Source organism: Equus quagga, chromosome 3 (genome assembly GCF_021613505.1).
Source record: "Equus quagga isolate Etosha38 chromosome 3, UCLA_HA_Equagga_1.0, whole genome shotgun sequence".
NCBI lineage: Eukaryota > Metazoa > Chordata > Mammalia > Perissodactyla > Equidae > Equus > Equus quagga.
In genome coordinates this window covers 12,080,302-12,097,253 of record NC_060269.1, presented here as the reverse complement: position 1 = coordinate 12,097,253, position 16,952 = coordinate 12,080,302, and the positions used below count along the sequence as shown (strand labels likewise).

Sequence of the window (16,952 nt, the reverse complement as noted above, 5' to 3'; positions counted from 1 at the left end):
GCCGGCGGCGTGACGGCGCCTGGACGGGGCCCAATGAGGGAGGAGGCGGCGCCGCCGGGCTCTCGGAAGTCCCTGGGCCGCTATAGCCGCGCTGTCACAGCCGCGCCGGCGGGGTGCCCGTCGTCTGGCCTGTCGCTTGCCCTCTCTTTCCTGGACGTCAGCCTCCCTAGGTGTATCAGCGCTGTTTCCAAGGTGTGGACTGTCTTGTCAATTCCCTTTCCCATTAACTCCCCAGTTGGCAGCTCTGACGTTTTGAAAATTGCCGGATTCCGGTTTTTTACTGAAAGCACAAACTCGCGCTCGATTGCCAGGTTTGAGCCCTGGGCTGCTGTTTACTAGCTGCGTGGCCGTGGCTGCTTAAGCACCTCGTAAGCCTCCGTTTTCTCGTTTGTAAAGTGGGAGTGATAAGAGTGCCTCCCAGAGTTGTGAAGATTGAGAGAATGAACAAAGCCTGGCATGTAGCTCCATGGAAGTGTTTATTATTATTAAGATTGTTATTACTTACTTTTCCCTTCAGGTAGGGGACAGCCACTGCACCTGCCCGTGCCCTTCTCCACACCTCACCAGACCTTGAGAAGTTGCCTATTTTACCATAATGCATTTTATGAATTCTTTAGGGAAGTGGGTGGGTGATAGTAAAAAGTGTCTTGGTTCATGTCCTAGAGGACAGAGGCTATTGTGCTTGTACATTTGTCTTAGCTGGAAATAACCCTGGAAAGTAGAAACAAATAGCCACTGAATTGCTAGGTCTTTGGGGGTGCGGGTTGCAGGTGGCGATTCTCCTCATCTTCATAAGAAGGCAACAAACACCAAAGTCTTAAGTTACTACCATTGTTATCCACCACGTTTGTCATCTTATTCCACATTCAAAGTGGCAGAAGTAGACTAAGACATCACGTGGCCTCAAGTTTACTTGGAAATTGGGGCAACTGCTTACTGACATTAGTAACAAGTCTTTATTCTTTGAGAGTGGACTTAAGTTTTGAAAATAGTATAAAATCTTCCAGTGAAAACCAGGTGAGTCAGGCTAGGCCAAAAGTGGGCAGGGCTAGATTTTACTAATTGTCATGTATTTCTCAGGAACTAGCTCTAAAAGGCAGTTTCAAAAGAGGGGTTCTAAAAATCTCCTGAGTAATGGCAGCACTGTTTGAAGAAGTATGTTAACTTCAAGGGGCCTCTACTATTAAAGACAATACTAATTTGTACCTATGAGTTAGTGTGTTTCTTTAAAAATCAGTTACATTACCTGCCAATCGTGAAAGTTGAATAATGACTTGAACTATTTATTAACTATGAGATAGGCATTTGTTCACTCAAATATTTAGTGATATTCATGGAGCATTTTATATGGTAGTCACTGTGATAGACCCTCAAGTCTATCAAGTCTGTAAGAGATCAGACACCAGATAAGTCAGTTTTTCTTTCTGAAGTTTACTGCCTAAAGGAGGAAACATTTTCTTTCCTGGTAGAATGCAGTGCAGTTTATTTGCCTGTGGTCTTTGAGCCCCATAGTCACTTAAACTCTGGACTGTGGTGATGATTGGGCTGAGAGTCTGCAAACTACATTTCCCAGCCTTCCTTGTCTGATGGCTTTCTGTAAGGTTCTGCCAACAGAAGGCACAGGCAGGAAATCAGAAGGTGGAACATGGAAAAACGATTCTTCATTCTTTTACTCTCTGCTTCTGGCATCCAGGGAAACGGCTGCCTCCTTCACAAAGTCCCAGAGCCAGTTGCAGCAGCCCTTGCCTGGTAGTCCTATCTTCCTTTTTCCCATCCGCATGCGGCACCCCAGTAATGAGTTTGTTCTTGAGTTTGGATAGTACTACCTTTGCCCTCTGTTCTACCAGCCCTAGGACTGGTAGCGGCTTCCTGCAACTAGGAATTTCTGGTTTAGTCTTATTTTCCCCTTTTTGCTCTCCTGGCCTTCAACACCTGTGTAAACATTTCTCCAAAGTAAATCCTATCTACTTAGAATTCTTTAATTGATTTCTGTTTTCCTCCCTGAAACGTGGACTGATAAAGGTGCAAATAGGTACTACCTTATACTGTTTACAAAGCCATTGGAATCCAGTAGAGAGTTGTCAAAGTTTTCACAAAGAAAGGGATATCACTCTGAAATCTATCTCCCAGCCAATGAATTTTAAAACACCGGAGCACAACAGCACACCTGTAGAGTACTGTACATGCCTATCAGTAACATCTGTTCATCATGGCAACATAAGAGCCACCAGGGAGTGTGTGTGTGACAGGGAGAGGGGAGAGAAGAAATGTGGAAAGCACCCACATACAATTCATACTCTTTGAAAAACCAATTTCACTTCTAGACACTTATTTTAAGGAAGTAATGAGAGATCCACATAAGAATTTCTGCATCTCCCCCTAAGCTCCTTGAGAATGACTCCTCCAAGGCTATATATCCAACTGCCTAGTGTAACATCCTAGAATGTCCCTCACAATCTCAAATTTAAAATAGATAAAACCAAAATTCATATTCTAACCCCATCCTCTCAAAATAAAAAATCAACTCCATTCCTTCAGTTTTCCTGTTTTAGAAAATAGGATCAATATCCACCCATTTTCCTAAATAAGGAACACTCCACTTCTTCAATCTCCATACCTACTCTGACTGTGGCTCTGTCCCTGTCCCCAACACTGACACAAACACACACACCCATTCTTCATTTCTGCAACCACAAGCTGTGGGTAATATGTATACTGATTCATAGGCTAATTGGCCTACCACTTTCTGGTTTATCAAATTCTTCCTAGAGATTTGTGGAAATATCATTTCCAACTCAAAATCTTTTCGTATTTCCTCAATGTCTAGGACACTGATGTCCAATAGAACTTTCTATAATGATAGAAATGTGCTACCTGCACTAACCAGTATGGTAGCCACTAGCCATATGTATCCACTGAACACTTGAGATGTGGCTACTGTACTCAGGAACTAATTTTTTATTTGATTTTAGTTAAATTTAATTAAGCATATTTGGCTAGAGCTACCACATTGGACAGCACCGGTCTAGGTTCAGAGGGATAAAAATCTAAACTACTTAGCATTGTCTACAGTCCTCTGCTGCCCTGCCCAGCCTCATTCTGTTCTCCTTTATTTTTTTTTCTTCTTCTCTCCAAAGCCCTCCAGTACATAGGTGTATATTCTAGTTGTAGGTCCTTCTAGTTGTGCTGTGTGGGATGCCACCTCAGCACGGCTTGATGAGCGGTGCTAGGTCCGCACCCAGGATCCGAACTGGTGAAACCCTGGGCCACTGAAGCAGAGCACGCAAACTGAACCCTTCGACCAAGGTGCCGGCCCCCTGTTTTCCTTTATTTATTCAATCTTCCAGCCATATTCAAGTTTTTGTCTGTTTTCCCTCAAGCATGACTTCTTTCTTGGTCTTTTTATAATTAGGTAAGAGAAAATTCTCCTAAAATAAACAGAGAGACTCCAAAATGACTTTTTAAAACATACAACATTTAGTAAGCAGAATTTTTTGGGAAAGCACTTAAGATAGAATGAATGTCAGAATCTGCTGATAACTTCTGCTTTCTCTCGGTGCCTTGTAAAGGACAGACACTCAATAGATGCTTATTAATGAACTTGTTGATTGAGGCTAACTGTACCTTCTCTGAGCTTTGTTGGAAAGATTGGTTGTGAGTAGCTGTGTTGGGGAGGGATAGGACACAGCCAGTTAGCATTCCACATCCTCTCCATCATCCTTGGAAGATCATTTGTAGCCTTTAGGTGCACAAGGTTTCCCAGTCTGGGCATTTTATTGTGTTCAACAGGACAACTGCTCAGATCTAGTGCAGCTGTGGCACAAGGGAGTATTTAACAAGCCTCATGGTCAAGTAAATGGACTACGTAAGAAGCAGGGTTGAAGATTGTTTTTCTCATCACTTAATAGATTTTTTAAGGGTATTGTGATTACATAATAATATTTTTAAAGCATTGGTTTCCTGGAATATAAAGTAAGAGGAGCTATATTTTACAGACTGCATGTCAGTATCAAATGGAACTGTGTGGAGAATTGGATAAGTTTGATTTATTTGGGGAATTTGCACAAAACATCTGTAATGTCTTTTCAAAGTATCCAAAATTGAGAAGAAAGTGAGAAAAGGCGAGATGAAAAGAATAAAATAATACAGAGACATTATAAGTAATATCAATACATTTAACTGAATAGATGAAGAAAAAATAATTAAGTGTTGGTTAGTGTAATGTTAGTTTGCTGTATTAATTGAGCAATCAATTCTGCTAGAGAGCACAGAATGGGATTGATGAATCCCATAGGATGTGTTAAGTACAGATAGTGAGTAAGCAGGTAGCTTGTGAGACAGGCAGAGTTCATAAGATGTGCTAAATACAGAGACTAGGTAACCCTGTAACTGAAAAATGTAAAGCTAGATAGACCAAACGAAGTGAATGATGGAACAAACAGGAGTGTTATTTGTAAGTGGAAAGACCATATCATGATCATACCACCTCTGGGCTGACAAACGCATCACCCTTACACTAGCCACCCCTAGATGTGTTCTGGACCCAAATGTGCTTTGCCTAAAAATTGCTGATAGTATCTATAGCTGTTGGCAGGCAGTACATCTGTGGCCAGGCATATTTGCCACTGCTTCTTTTGAATAAAGCAAGTGTGTATCATTGGCCCCAGGCACCTTCTGTCTGTTGATCTCCTCTCCCAGATGTCAATCCGTCCCCCCATCATCAGTGAGGAAGGCTGCTGCAGCAGAGAAAGAGAGAAAGGGGAGAGAGAGCGAGAACATGTGCACATTGGATAACTAGGGATTCATGTAGTGTGGTCCTTCCCACTTGCATCCTATCTTAAGTGTGGTAACTTACCCCATCTCTTTCCTCTTGCTTTAAAGGGGTGTGTGATTTGAGAATCTCCATTTGGTCTGTGAGCCTGTCTGTTCTGTGACTTCTGGGATAGCGTGGCTGCCCCACCATTGCATCAAGGTAATTTCCCACGTCAACTAGAGGAAACTTAGGAAAATAAGACATAGAGTTGTATAGCACAAGCTAAAGTAATATGAGGAGGGGAAAGGAAGACTGTCACAAATTGTATCTGTTAGTAGACTGAAAGACAAAAATAGGCAAGTAATGGGCAAACCAAAAGATAAAATGTGAGAAAGATTTCTTTCTTCTAAATTGATTAATAGAAAAGGGAAGAAGACAAGAAGGAAAGATTCTTAAGGTTTTTGACTGTGTTGCATAAATGTCATTGATACCAATTATACTTTATCGCTGATACCAAAATAACTGTTTCAGAGGTAAACACAACAAAATCCAAATGAAGGGAAATGCTCTTCCAACAAGCAGACTAATCCCAGAATTTCTTTTTAATTCACTCTACATAGCATTGCAATGTTATTTTTTTTAATATTTATTACATTTTTAAAGCATTTAAACTATCAAGAAGAGAGAAAAGTAAGAAGGTTTTAAATATACTTAGATAATTAGGAAGAAATGCATATATAGTGCTACTTTCTATAAAAGTTTTATTTTTTCTATACAATTCCTGAAACATTCCCTGTAAATTAATTCCTATTTTAAAAACACTAATAATGTAACTATTTTGAAGATCTATGGGATAAAAGATTTAAAAATGAAATATCCCTTTGAAATGAAAGCAGTTTATCCCTAATTTATCTCTTTTATAATTTATTTTCTTTAACAGGTCACTGTATCTCTATGTATTACAAAAAATGTTGAGTTAAAAACTTGTCAAGATAAGTGAAATACCTGTGTATAGAGGAGCATAGAGGGTTTTCTCTAAGAAATTTACCATACTTACATAAGAAATGAAATTGTTTATGAAGGAAATATTTCTTGGAGCTGACTCTATGGTTTTTAAAAGAATATGAAATTTTGTGATGTAGCTCCTTCAAACTAACAGCCTTAGTGCTTTACACTGTTTTTTAATTTGTTTGTTTTTACAGCTTAATACTTACTTTGAAGTTGAGTATTCTCTCTCTCCAGAATTTGAAATGGTAAAAACAATTAGCAGAAGAAAGTGCATTCTGTGATGAATCAAAAATAAAACCTACATTCAAAGAGAGATTGATGGTATAATAGCATCATTAAGTGCTCTTAGTTTTTTAATGATGTGTTTGAGATTTAAAATATTTATATCATTTTATAACCAAAAAAAAGTAGAAAGTCTGTTCTTAAAATTTACAAAGTAGTGGTGGACTTTGAACCATTTAAAAAAAATTATTATGACAAAGAAAGCCACTATTCTAGAAATTTGGATCAGAAAAATGCTAAAAATTATTTGTAACTCTATACCAACTATCATAAATATGGATTTAGTTGTATACATTCTTTAAAATGTGTGATATATTATGGTAGCCAATGTAAATAATGTAATTTTTACAATATTTAGAATTAAATTTCTCAATTCCAAAGAATTAACTTTTAAATGAAATGGCAAACGTTGTATATATGCTCAAAATAAAGATATTAAAACCAAATTATGGCTAACATGCTAAATCTGTTTCAGATTATAAATGAGTGCATCCAAAAGAAATCGCTGGAGTCGCCCTCCATTCTCTATTCCCAGCATTATCCTCTGGGCTTTTATGTCAGATGACTTAGGAATGTGCAGAATTAGTATTCACTGGCCAGTCGTTGGTAATTCAGAATTTCCTCTGATTTGAATTATCTCTACTGTTTTTTTCTTCCATCCATTTGTGGGTCAAATGTACAGTAAATCAAAGCGTGTTGATCCTGGTGAAATTTAGCAGAGAAAAACAGCTCTGGTCAGTGGCCACAGAAACTTGAGAGGCTTTACTGAAGGGAAAAAATTGGACATTTTCTCATGCTGTATAGGATCTGGATTCTAACTTAAATTTCCAACTGTAGTAGTTTCGCAGTTCCTCTGAAGGCTGAACTTTGCATATGGTAAGACTTATCTCAAGCCAAAATAATGCAGTTTCACATTTGCAGTACTGTATTACTGCTCGGTAAGTAAACTAATTTAGGAAAACTGGAAATTGAATTATAAAGGAGCAACTCTCCCACGTCTATATTTAATCTAGATTGGTAGTTGCTGAAGACAGATATTATATTTGTACTGGGGGAAAGCGCATAATGCTGTATGTATCTGTATATACACACATGCACATATGTACATATGGAAATAGTATAACTTGGATAAATTTTGTTAAAATGTTTAGGAAGATTACCTTTGTATTTAGAATATTGAACAAGCAGGACTTGCAGTGTACATTTGTAAAGCAAATTAATTATTTTGTCCCACCACCCCTTCTGTAGTGGCTTGTTCTTCCCCGTCCCTGGATGAAAACTTAGCAGACTTCGTGCTTTTTCATGGCATTCTTAGATATTAGGAACAGTTATTTGGTTGTTTAAGCTTCAATCTCAGTTTCACAATCAAAATATGAGGTCAAATTTAATTCTGGCTTTTGAGTTAAGGCTTGTCTCCTTGCCCCATCTCCAGGGCAGTTGAGGCATGAAGCTAGTAGTCTGGGAGGTAGAGAAAGGACAGTACAGTCTGCTGCTTCTCTCTTTCCCCACAGGGATGCTCCAACTCCATCTTGGTGAGGCCTACAGGCCTTCCCAGGGTTGGAGTGTGGGGAAAGAGAGGATTTAATGGAAGCGGCTTGCAGGAAAAGTTCTTACTGACTAGGATGTCTTCATGACGTAGCATTGGCACTGTCTGGACTTGGAAGATGTTTAAATTGACTCTTTCTCTCATGAGTATTTTCATGGGTTCTTCCAAGACCCACTCCACCCTCCCTGTGGGTTCCCATAACACGAGCTAATGCACCTCTGTTCCTACTGGTCCTTGGCTTTATTTGTTTACTTGGCTTCTTTCTGCAGAGGGCTGTTTAACCCTCTGGGCCATCCTTTTAGGCATAACTTAAGAAGACCCTTTGCTGGCTTTCTTAAGTGAGTGGCTCACATTTGGTTCATGGGAAAACCACATTTGTTTGTCCCAGCAGACTCTGGGAGCAGTATTTTACTGCTGGAATTCAGGAAAACCAGAAATCCTATTCAGAGTGGCCACTCTACACAGCCACATTACCCCTTCTTGTCTCTGCCCTCTGAGCAACTAGCCAGCAATTTTCTAGCTCCTCCCATTTTCCAAATGGAATTAAACACTCCCCTGTCTCTCAGACCTTAAGTTCTTCCAGTGGTCTCCTCTCTGCAGTGAAGAAGGACTACCCTCTGCTTCTCTTCCTTGAGGGGAAGGGTGGTATCGCAGCATAACAACAGTGATCTCTGAAAATTTTCTCCAATCTTCAATTCGCAATCACTTGAGACCTTTGAAGTGGGTAGTTTAGAGTCTTACAGCCAATTATCCTCTACTTCTTGTACAAGTCCTACAGGGTGGTCATGAGCTTCACTTTGGAATGTTGTATTTACTCTTTTGGGGTCCTAGCCAAAACTTCCACAAGTCCTGTTTTACATTTAAGTGAAAGATGTCCTTTTAGATAGATAGATAGCTAGATAGCTAGATAGCTAGATAGATAGATAGATAGAAACCTCGTGAAATAGTTAAATTTCTTAAATTAAACTTTTGAGATCATTGTAGATTCTCATGCAGTTGTAAGAAATAATACAGAGAGATCTCACATACCCTTTATCCATTTCCCCCAATGGTAACATTTTGCAAAACTATAATACAAAATTACAACTAGGGTATTGACATTGATAGACCATTTCAGTCACCACAAGGGTCCCTCATGTTGCCCTTTTATAGCCACACCTAGTTCCCTCCCACTCCCACCTCCTCCTTAATCCTGGAAGCCACTAATCTGTTCTCTATTTCTGTAATTTTGTCATTTCAAGAATATTATATAAATTGAATAACACAGTGTTTAACCTTTTGGGATTATCTTTTTCCACTCAGCATGATTCTCTGGGAGATTTATCCAGATTGTTGCATGTATCAATAGTTCATTCCCTTTTATTACTGAGCAGTATTCCATGGTATGGATGTATCATAATTTGTTTAACCATTCCTCTCCAATGACATGTCCAATGATATGACAGATGAAGGACATATAGTTTGTTTCCAGTTTTTGCTATTATGAATAGGGCTACTATAAACATTCCTGTGCTGTCATTCACATTTTGTGTAAATGTAAGTCTTCATTTCTTTGGAATAAATGCCTGGAGTGCAATTACTGTGTCTTATGGTTGCTTGTTTAGTTTTTAAAGAAACTGCCAAACTGTTTTCCAGAGCATCTGTATCATTTTATATTCCCACCAGCAAAGTATGAGTGATCCTCTTTCTCCACGTCCTTGCCAGCATTTGATAGCGTCACTATTTATTATTTTACCCATTGTGATATATGTATAGTGTGGTTTAAATAGCATCTTGGGTATAGAACATTGCAGACACATTCCTCATGTTGAAATGAAGAAACCTGCTGATATTACTAAAACCATCTTATTGTGGTTTTAATTTGCATTTCCCTAATGAATAATGATTTTGAATATTATTTCATGTGTTTATTTGCCATCTATATATCTTTTTTTGTGAAATGTCTTTTCATGTCACTTACCCGTGTAGTAATTGGATGCTTTATTTTTTACTGTTGAGTTTTGAGAGTTCTTTATATGTTCTAGATATTTGGCCTTGTTGGATACGAGAGTTTCAATTATTTTCTCCCAATCTGTAACTTTTCTTTTGTACTCTTAACAGAGTCTCTCACAGAGTGAAAGCATTAATTTTTATGAAGTCTGTTTTATTTTTTTTTAAAGATTTTATTTTTCCTTTTTCTCCCAAAGCCCCCCACTACATAGTTGTGTATTTTTAGTGGTGAGTCCCTCTAGTTGTGGTATGTGGGATGTTGCCTCAGCATGGCTTAGATGAGCAGTGTCATGTCCGTGCCCAGGACCCCAACCGGCGAAACCCTGGGCCGACGAAGCAGAGCGTGCGAACTTAGCCACTCGGCCACAGGGCCAGCCCCCTAAGTTTTATTCTTATGGGTTATACTTTTGGTGTAAAGTAATAGTTAACATTTTATGTTGTGAAATATATCCTCTCTTTCCCTCACGTCCCATGTGCAAATCATTGGCAGGTCCTATAAGAAACACTTCCAACATATAACCTAAATATGTCTACGTTTCTTCGTTTTTACAGCTGTTTCTCAGGTTCAAATCACCATCATCACTCACTTAATTTGTTTCTCTTCTTCCTTTCCTCCCCTACTTTAAAATTGTGAATTATATCATGTGGCTCCTTAACCGAAATCCTCCAAAAGTTTCCCATTAGGCTTAGACTAGAATCTAAACTCTATCACAGGCTACAAGAACCTGCTGCATCTGGCCTGCCTATCTCTCACCTCACCTTGGTATATTAACCTCTGACCTCCCTCCATCTCACCCTGGTGCACTGACCTGTGACCTCCCTCCATCTCATCATGATGCTCTAACCTCTGACCTCCCTCCATCTCACTTTGGTGCACTAAACTACAGCCCTGCTCCTTTCTGTTTGTGCCTCTAACACAATGAGCACCCTTTCGGCCCTTGCATTTGCAGGTCCCTCCCTCAGCGTTTGTAGGGCTCGCTTCTCCTCATTCAGGTCTCTCCACGGTTCATATGTCATTTGCTCAAAGGTGCCTTCACTTATGACCCCATTTAAAGAAGCCTGCCTTTCTCTCATCACTTTGTGCCATTACTCTGTTTTATTATTTTCTTATTGCACTTCACTAGCTGAAATTATTTGTTTACTTCGTCTGGCCCCACTCAAAGGTAACCCATCGAGCAGCGGCCTTGCCTGTCATATTCATCACATCTCCAATACCCAGCAGCTAGGGGTCACTCAGTTAATATATATTAAAAATTGATCACTTCCATTTCTTTTTCAAAAAGCAAATTTCCTTTTCAGATTCAAACTGGTAGAGTCAGTATAGTCCTCAAAAGGGACTATTTATAATAGTGCTAGTTAGTTAGAGGAACAAAGAAAAGTGAGTTCTGGTTTCTGATAAGTTCAACTCATGCTACTACTAAGCCATATCCTTTATTCATGTTCCCTGAAGTACACAAACATAATGCAGAACAAAATATATCACAAACATATCTTGATTCTAACTGCAAGAGAGGGTACTGTTAATGGTGTTGTCACAAGCTCCAAAAACTGTGGAAATTCTTATCCTTTGTCTTCACCAGTAATTCTGTGATTTACCCTAGGCAAGTCTGAACAGGTCTTACAGCTTAGTTTCTTGTTCTGTTAAAAGGATATAACACAAGCTTACCTCATCAAGATGCAATGTAAAACAGTTTCTATTTATTGTAAGTACTGTATGACTTTTGTGTCTATATTCGTATGGAACAGCACATTTATTACATCATGGCCACAAAAGACTTCATGCCATGAAGTATGTCATATTCTTGGAGACACTAGAGGGATTATATTGCATGTGTCAAATTAATTTTGGGGATGGTGTTAAAGATAAATTTGGAATTTAGATAGACTGAATAATTGTCCCATATCATTTTTGATTGTGTTTTTAGAATGAGACTCTTAGATATCTCAGGATAGCCTCAAAAGTTCAGTAGAAAATTAGTGAAATATATCTTATACATATAAATTTGTAAAGCTTGTGTGTGTATGTATAATATAAATAGAACATTGCAGACACTTTCTATATTTTGAAATGAAAAAACTTTCTGATATTATTAGTATTGATTTACTTGAGACCCTGTGGAATTCAACAAAATAATAGAACTGGGAAAAAATTATCACCTTATCCAAGACGTAACTCTGATTCTGAAAGGATGATACTATTCATCTTTCTCAAAGAAACTGGAACTTGAAATATATATAGCTTCATAAGATTCATTGTGTAGAGTTTTTTAAAGGATTTTAAAAGTTCAAAAGAGGCTTATAGTTACCTTAATGTAATGAGGAGTAATATTGTAATAGACAGAATTCAGTAAAATAAAAAGTATTATTTAATTTATAAAATTAGAATTTTTATTTATCAATATAAAGTAGGCTTTTTGAATTCCAGAGCCATGAAAATGAACTAGCTTTATGACTTGGATCTAGTCATCTAACCATTTTGTATTACAAGTTCCTCGATTGCAATTCAAAGGGCAAGAAATAATTCAGGGGTTTCAAACATTTCGGTCAAGGACCCCTTTAATCTCTTAAAAACTGGGGCCTCAGAGAGCTCAATTTATGTTTGTGAGGATTGTATCAATCATTACTTACAATATGAGAAATTAAATATGAGAAAAATTTGAGATATTTATTAATTCATTTAAAAATAACTATCCCATTATATGTTAGCATAAACAATATATTTTATGAAAAATAATGTTTTGTCAATGTCTTGTCAAAAAAAATTTTTTGTCAAGAGTGGCATTGTTTTACATTTTTTCCAAATCTGTTTAATGTCTGGCTTAAAAAAGGATGGCTGGATTCTCGTATTTTTTTCTGCATTCATTTTGCTGTGATATGTTGTTTTGGTTGAAGTGTATGAAGAAAATTTAGCCTCTTGCAGATATTTGGAAAGGGGTTTAAGCCTTTAAAACTTTAATATTCTTGAGCCAGCCCTGATGGCCTAGTGATTAAAGCCTGGCTCCACTTTGGCAGCCTGGGCCCTGTTCCCAGGCACAGAACCACACCATGGCTGTCAGTAGCCATGCTGTGGCAGCAGCCCACATAGAAGAACTAAAAGGATTTACAACTAGGATATACAATCATGCACTGGGGGGCTTTGGGGAGGGGAAAAAAAAAAACAAGAGGAGGATTGGAAACAGATGTTAGCTCAAGGCAAATCTTTCCCAGCAAAAGAAGCTTCACACTTGTGAGGGTCTCTTGTCCCCTCCAGCAGTCAGTATTAAAAAAAAAAAACTTTAGGGGCTGGCCCCGTGGCCGAGTGGTTAAGCTCGCGCGCTCCGCTGCAGGCGGCCCAGTGTTTCGTTGGTTCGAATCCTGGGCGCGGACATGGCACTGCTCATCAAACCACGCTGAGGCAGCGTCCCACATGCCACAACTAGAAGGACCCACAACGAAGAATATACAACTATGTACTGGGGGGCTTTGGGGAGAAAAAGGAAAAAAAATAAAATCTTTAAAAAAAAAAAAAAAAACTTTAATATTCTTTTCAGATAATTGTGGATACTCTTTTTTATACTGCATGGAAACGACGTGGTAATTTCTTGAAGCCTAATTGTGAAATCTAAAGCCATAGCAATGAATTTTTCGTATCAAAGAATAATGACTTTTTGGGGAGTGGCTTGAAAAAACTAACAGAGTTTATGCCACCCTTTAGTATACTACTGCAGAGTGATGTGATGAGGGCTTTCTTTTTCTTTATCTTTATTTGGCTACTTTTTATCAATGAATATTCTTTTATTACTTTAAAAAATGGTTTTTGTGGTGAGTTTTCTCAAGGTTAGACAATAGTAAGATAGTCTCTCTATATAGATGGATAGTTAGTTAGACAGATAGATAGACAGATAGATATCACAGTAAAATGAGGAATACTGAATATCATTAATCTGAAATTCTGTAAGTCTGCCAAAATGAAAGATATAAGTAGATTGTTGGGAGAAGGGAGAGGGCGGAACAACGATAGTGGTTAAATACAGTCACAGTAGTAGTAATAATAGGATAATGCTCTGGTTCAATTCTACTAGCAGAATCGTGGGAACCTAGCCTTTAATTCTTTCTTTCAGGATTAAGAAGTTCCCAAGGTGGCTCGTACGTCTCTTAAGTCTTCTTAGCTCCCTCGTGGCAGCCTCCGTCCTCTGCTGCTGATAACAATGGCTCCCTGGGTCCTATATTACCAGATCTCTGATTATCTCTTCTTCCCTGAATTAAAGACACACCTGCTCCTCATCTATCTTTGCCATTAGGACAGACATATTGTAACTCTCCTCAAAATGGCTTGTATTCCATTCTTCATTTTATTTTGAGAGTTTCTTTTCAATCTAACACTCTGGCTGAGAGGTTAAGGATTGGATCTAGTTCTCTGATGATTCAGGGACCTTACACTTGAGCCAGGGAACAGCTGTCAGAAGTAACTAGCCCAGGGCCCGGCCCCATGGCTGAGTAGTTAAAGTTCCTCACTCTCCACTTCAGCAGCCCAGGTTCACAGGTTCGGATCCTGGATGTGGACCTACTACACTCACCAGCCATGCTGTGGTCATATCCCACATATAAAAAGTAGAAGAAATTTGCCACAGATGTTAGCTCAGGGCTAATTTTCCTCAAGCAGAAAAAAAAAAAAGAAGAAGATTGGCAATAGATGTTAGCTCAGGGTGAATCTCCCTCAGCCAAAAAAAAACCCGGAAAAAAACAAAAAAAGCCACTAGCCCACTCCTTCCCCTTCCAATGAATTTTACAGTTCTTCGTGGAAAGAGATCCAGCAAGTCCACCTGCTTTCACTATCAAGGTAGATGATGAATGTGGAAGAGGTGGACCTCATCCTGGGAAACTTCCTACCCAGAATTTTGGTTTACCTTGCTCTCTCTTGATTTCATTCTCTTTCAGTCTCAGGTACTCCTGTGCCTACTTTTGCTCATTTTCTCTAGCCCCTTACCTGCCTAATCATGAGAAAATAAATTTGATCTATGCTCCAAAGATTTAAATACTTCTCAGTGTCTCAGAATTATCTGAGGATATTTATAAAAGTTTTATTCTAAAGCTGTGTCTACTTCTTTTGAGATACAAAAGCTGAGTGTGTCTGGAGGAAGGGAAGAGGGAGTGACAGGAAGGAGGTGATAGCAGGAATGGCAGCCTACAAGTGGAGAGGGCTAGGCATCAGGAATGGAGGTTTGATTGGAGGAAAAGTTGCCCTTTTCTCTCTCCCACATTGTTATGGGCAATCATTACCAATCTCATTGCCTCTGCAGGTCAGAACACAGTGGCATCAGCTCAGTGCCAGCCCAGGGTAATGATGTGGCAGCATATAAGAACAAATGCAGGCAAGCTGGCCATGCCCTGAGTACTTATCCTTCCCCTCCATTTCCTTCACCCCAGCTCTTTGGCCAGATAATTATGGCTGAAGGAAACAGTTGCTGGAAAGAGCAGTGCACGGGTTGGTGAAGGTGCTGGGAGGTTTCCTAAGGGATAGGACTGCCTGGTGGATAGTGGAGAAGGGGATGGGGAGTGACCAGTCCACATTGCAACGTTAAAGACGAACATACTTTAGAAGATTTCTGAGAGACAACACGTATCACCTACAAAGAAACAAGATTCAGATTGATATCAGCCTTTCATTAGCAACTCTAGAAGCAAGAAGATAATGGAGTAATATTTTCAAAGGATTTTAGCAAAACAACTTTTAGCCTAGATCTTTACATCTGAGTAAACTATATTTATGTGTGTTTTTTTAAAAAAGGTGGGCAATAAGTTAATTGAGCATCGATTCAAGGAAAAGAAAAATATATTCATATTAGTTCTGAACGAAAATGCTGGATGACACCAACATGGCTGGGTGAAGGGCTGAGGCAGAAGAGAAAGAAATGGGTAGGTGCTAAGGTCCTTATCTTGTTTGGCGCAAGACATACTTATTGATAAGCTTGACTGCTTTGTAGAGAAAATTGTGTTTAACTCTATGGGTTGTAGGAAGAGATAATAAAGAACAATAATAACACAGTATACAGTCATGTGCCGCATGACGATGTCTCAGTCAACGGTGGACCACATATACGACAGCGGTCCCATAAGATTAGTACCATACAGCTTAGGTGTGTAGTAGGCTCTACCATCTAGGTTTGTGTAAATACACTTTGTGATGTTCTCACAGTGCTGAAATCACCTAACAGCATGTTTCTCAGAACATATCCCTGTCGCTAAGGGACACACAACTTCCAAATCAGCAGAAGATAATTTGCATTATTTTATGAGGAGTAGAAAAGGAAGAAAAGAATATGACAATTGCAAAACTCTAGTAAGGTGTCAGAAAAGATTCCGAATATTACAGTAATTTCAATTAATGTCAGTGGGTTAAATTCATCACAAATTACAAGACAGAAATTTTCAGATTGGATTAAAAATACAACAATTTCAGAAATAAGAAATATGTTTCCTGAAAGAGACTCTTTTTCTCAGAGAGACATGGGCGAGCTTTGTATCCCCACTGGAGTCTGTAGCACTGCCTTGCTTCTTTACTGGGCATCGAGAACCTACAGCCAGATCTTCACCACATCTGTTGTCAAGAGCATTGCAAAGCTTCCTAGAAACCTCTGTGGTGACGTTGAGCTGTACGACGGAAAAGTTCTCTTCAGAGCCCCCACTCCTAGCGGCATCTCACTTGGTATATGTAAGGCCCTCAAGCTCCGGGAAACAATGATTTATATGGAGAAAAACACCTCAAAGGCTTTTGAACACATCAATAAAACTTTTGGGACTGCCTGATAAACAAGAGACTGAGTGTTATGAATAGGAGATTGGCAAACTGATGACAAACTGGCACTAAGAAGAAATTTAAATAATTGTCAGACTAGGTATGCCCCTTGCTGTCAGTGCCAAAACTGCTGAAAAGGGGGCTCCCTCTCCCATCTCATTACTGACTAATCTGGCCATTCAGGTGTCATCTGGTCAGTTCCAGTTTTCGGTGTGATCAGGGATGGGTCTTACACCAGCAACAAGCTCACAACGCAGCATTTCATAATCCTTGCCTGTCATTGCTGCAAACTTCAAGGAAGCCATATGCAATGGAGCTGAGGTCTACCACCACCAAAAGAATGGCATCATGGAGGAATAAGGAAATGCTACCAATACAGGGCAGGAGGGGGTTTTCCTCTAAACATCCTAGAGAATGATGAAAGCCCTGGAGCTGCTAAAGAATATTATTGGAAAGACTGTGTACATGGATAACACTGCTGACATAGGTGAAAGTATCTCTGATTCTTCCAGGGTTGTAAACGTGACCTGGATTTCAATTCTTCTGTTAACTCCAGCTAATATTTCACATCTGACTAGCTATTAGACCTGTACAAATTT

General features: G+C 39.0%; 1 long non-coding RNA gene across 1 annotated transcript in view; it reads left to right on the top strand.

The window, feature by feature from the left end:
- The first annotated feature begins 70 nt into the window (after window positions 1-70).
- LOC124237378 (uncharacterized) overlaps window positions 71-16,952 on the top strand; it is a 28,488-nt gene continuing 11,606 nt past the window's right edge. The window contains exons 1-2 of the long non-coding RNA XR_006887992.1: window positions 71-192; window positions 4,882-4,972. This is a non-coding gene — a long non-coding RNA (uncharacterized LOC124237378). The remainder of the gene's footprint in view (window positions 193-4,881; window positions 4,973-16,952) is intronic.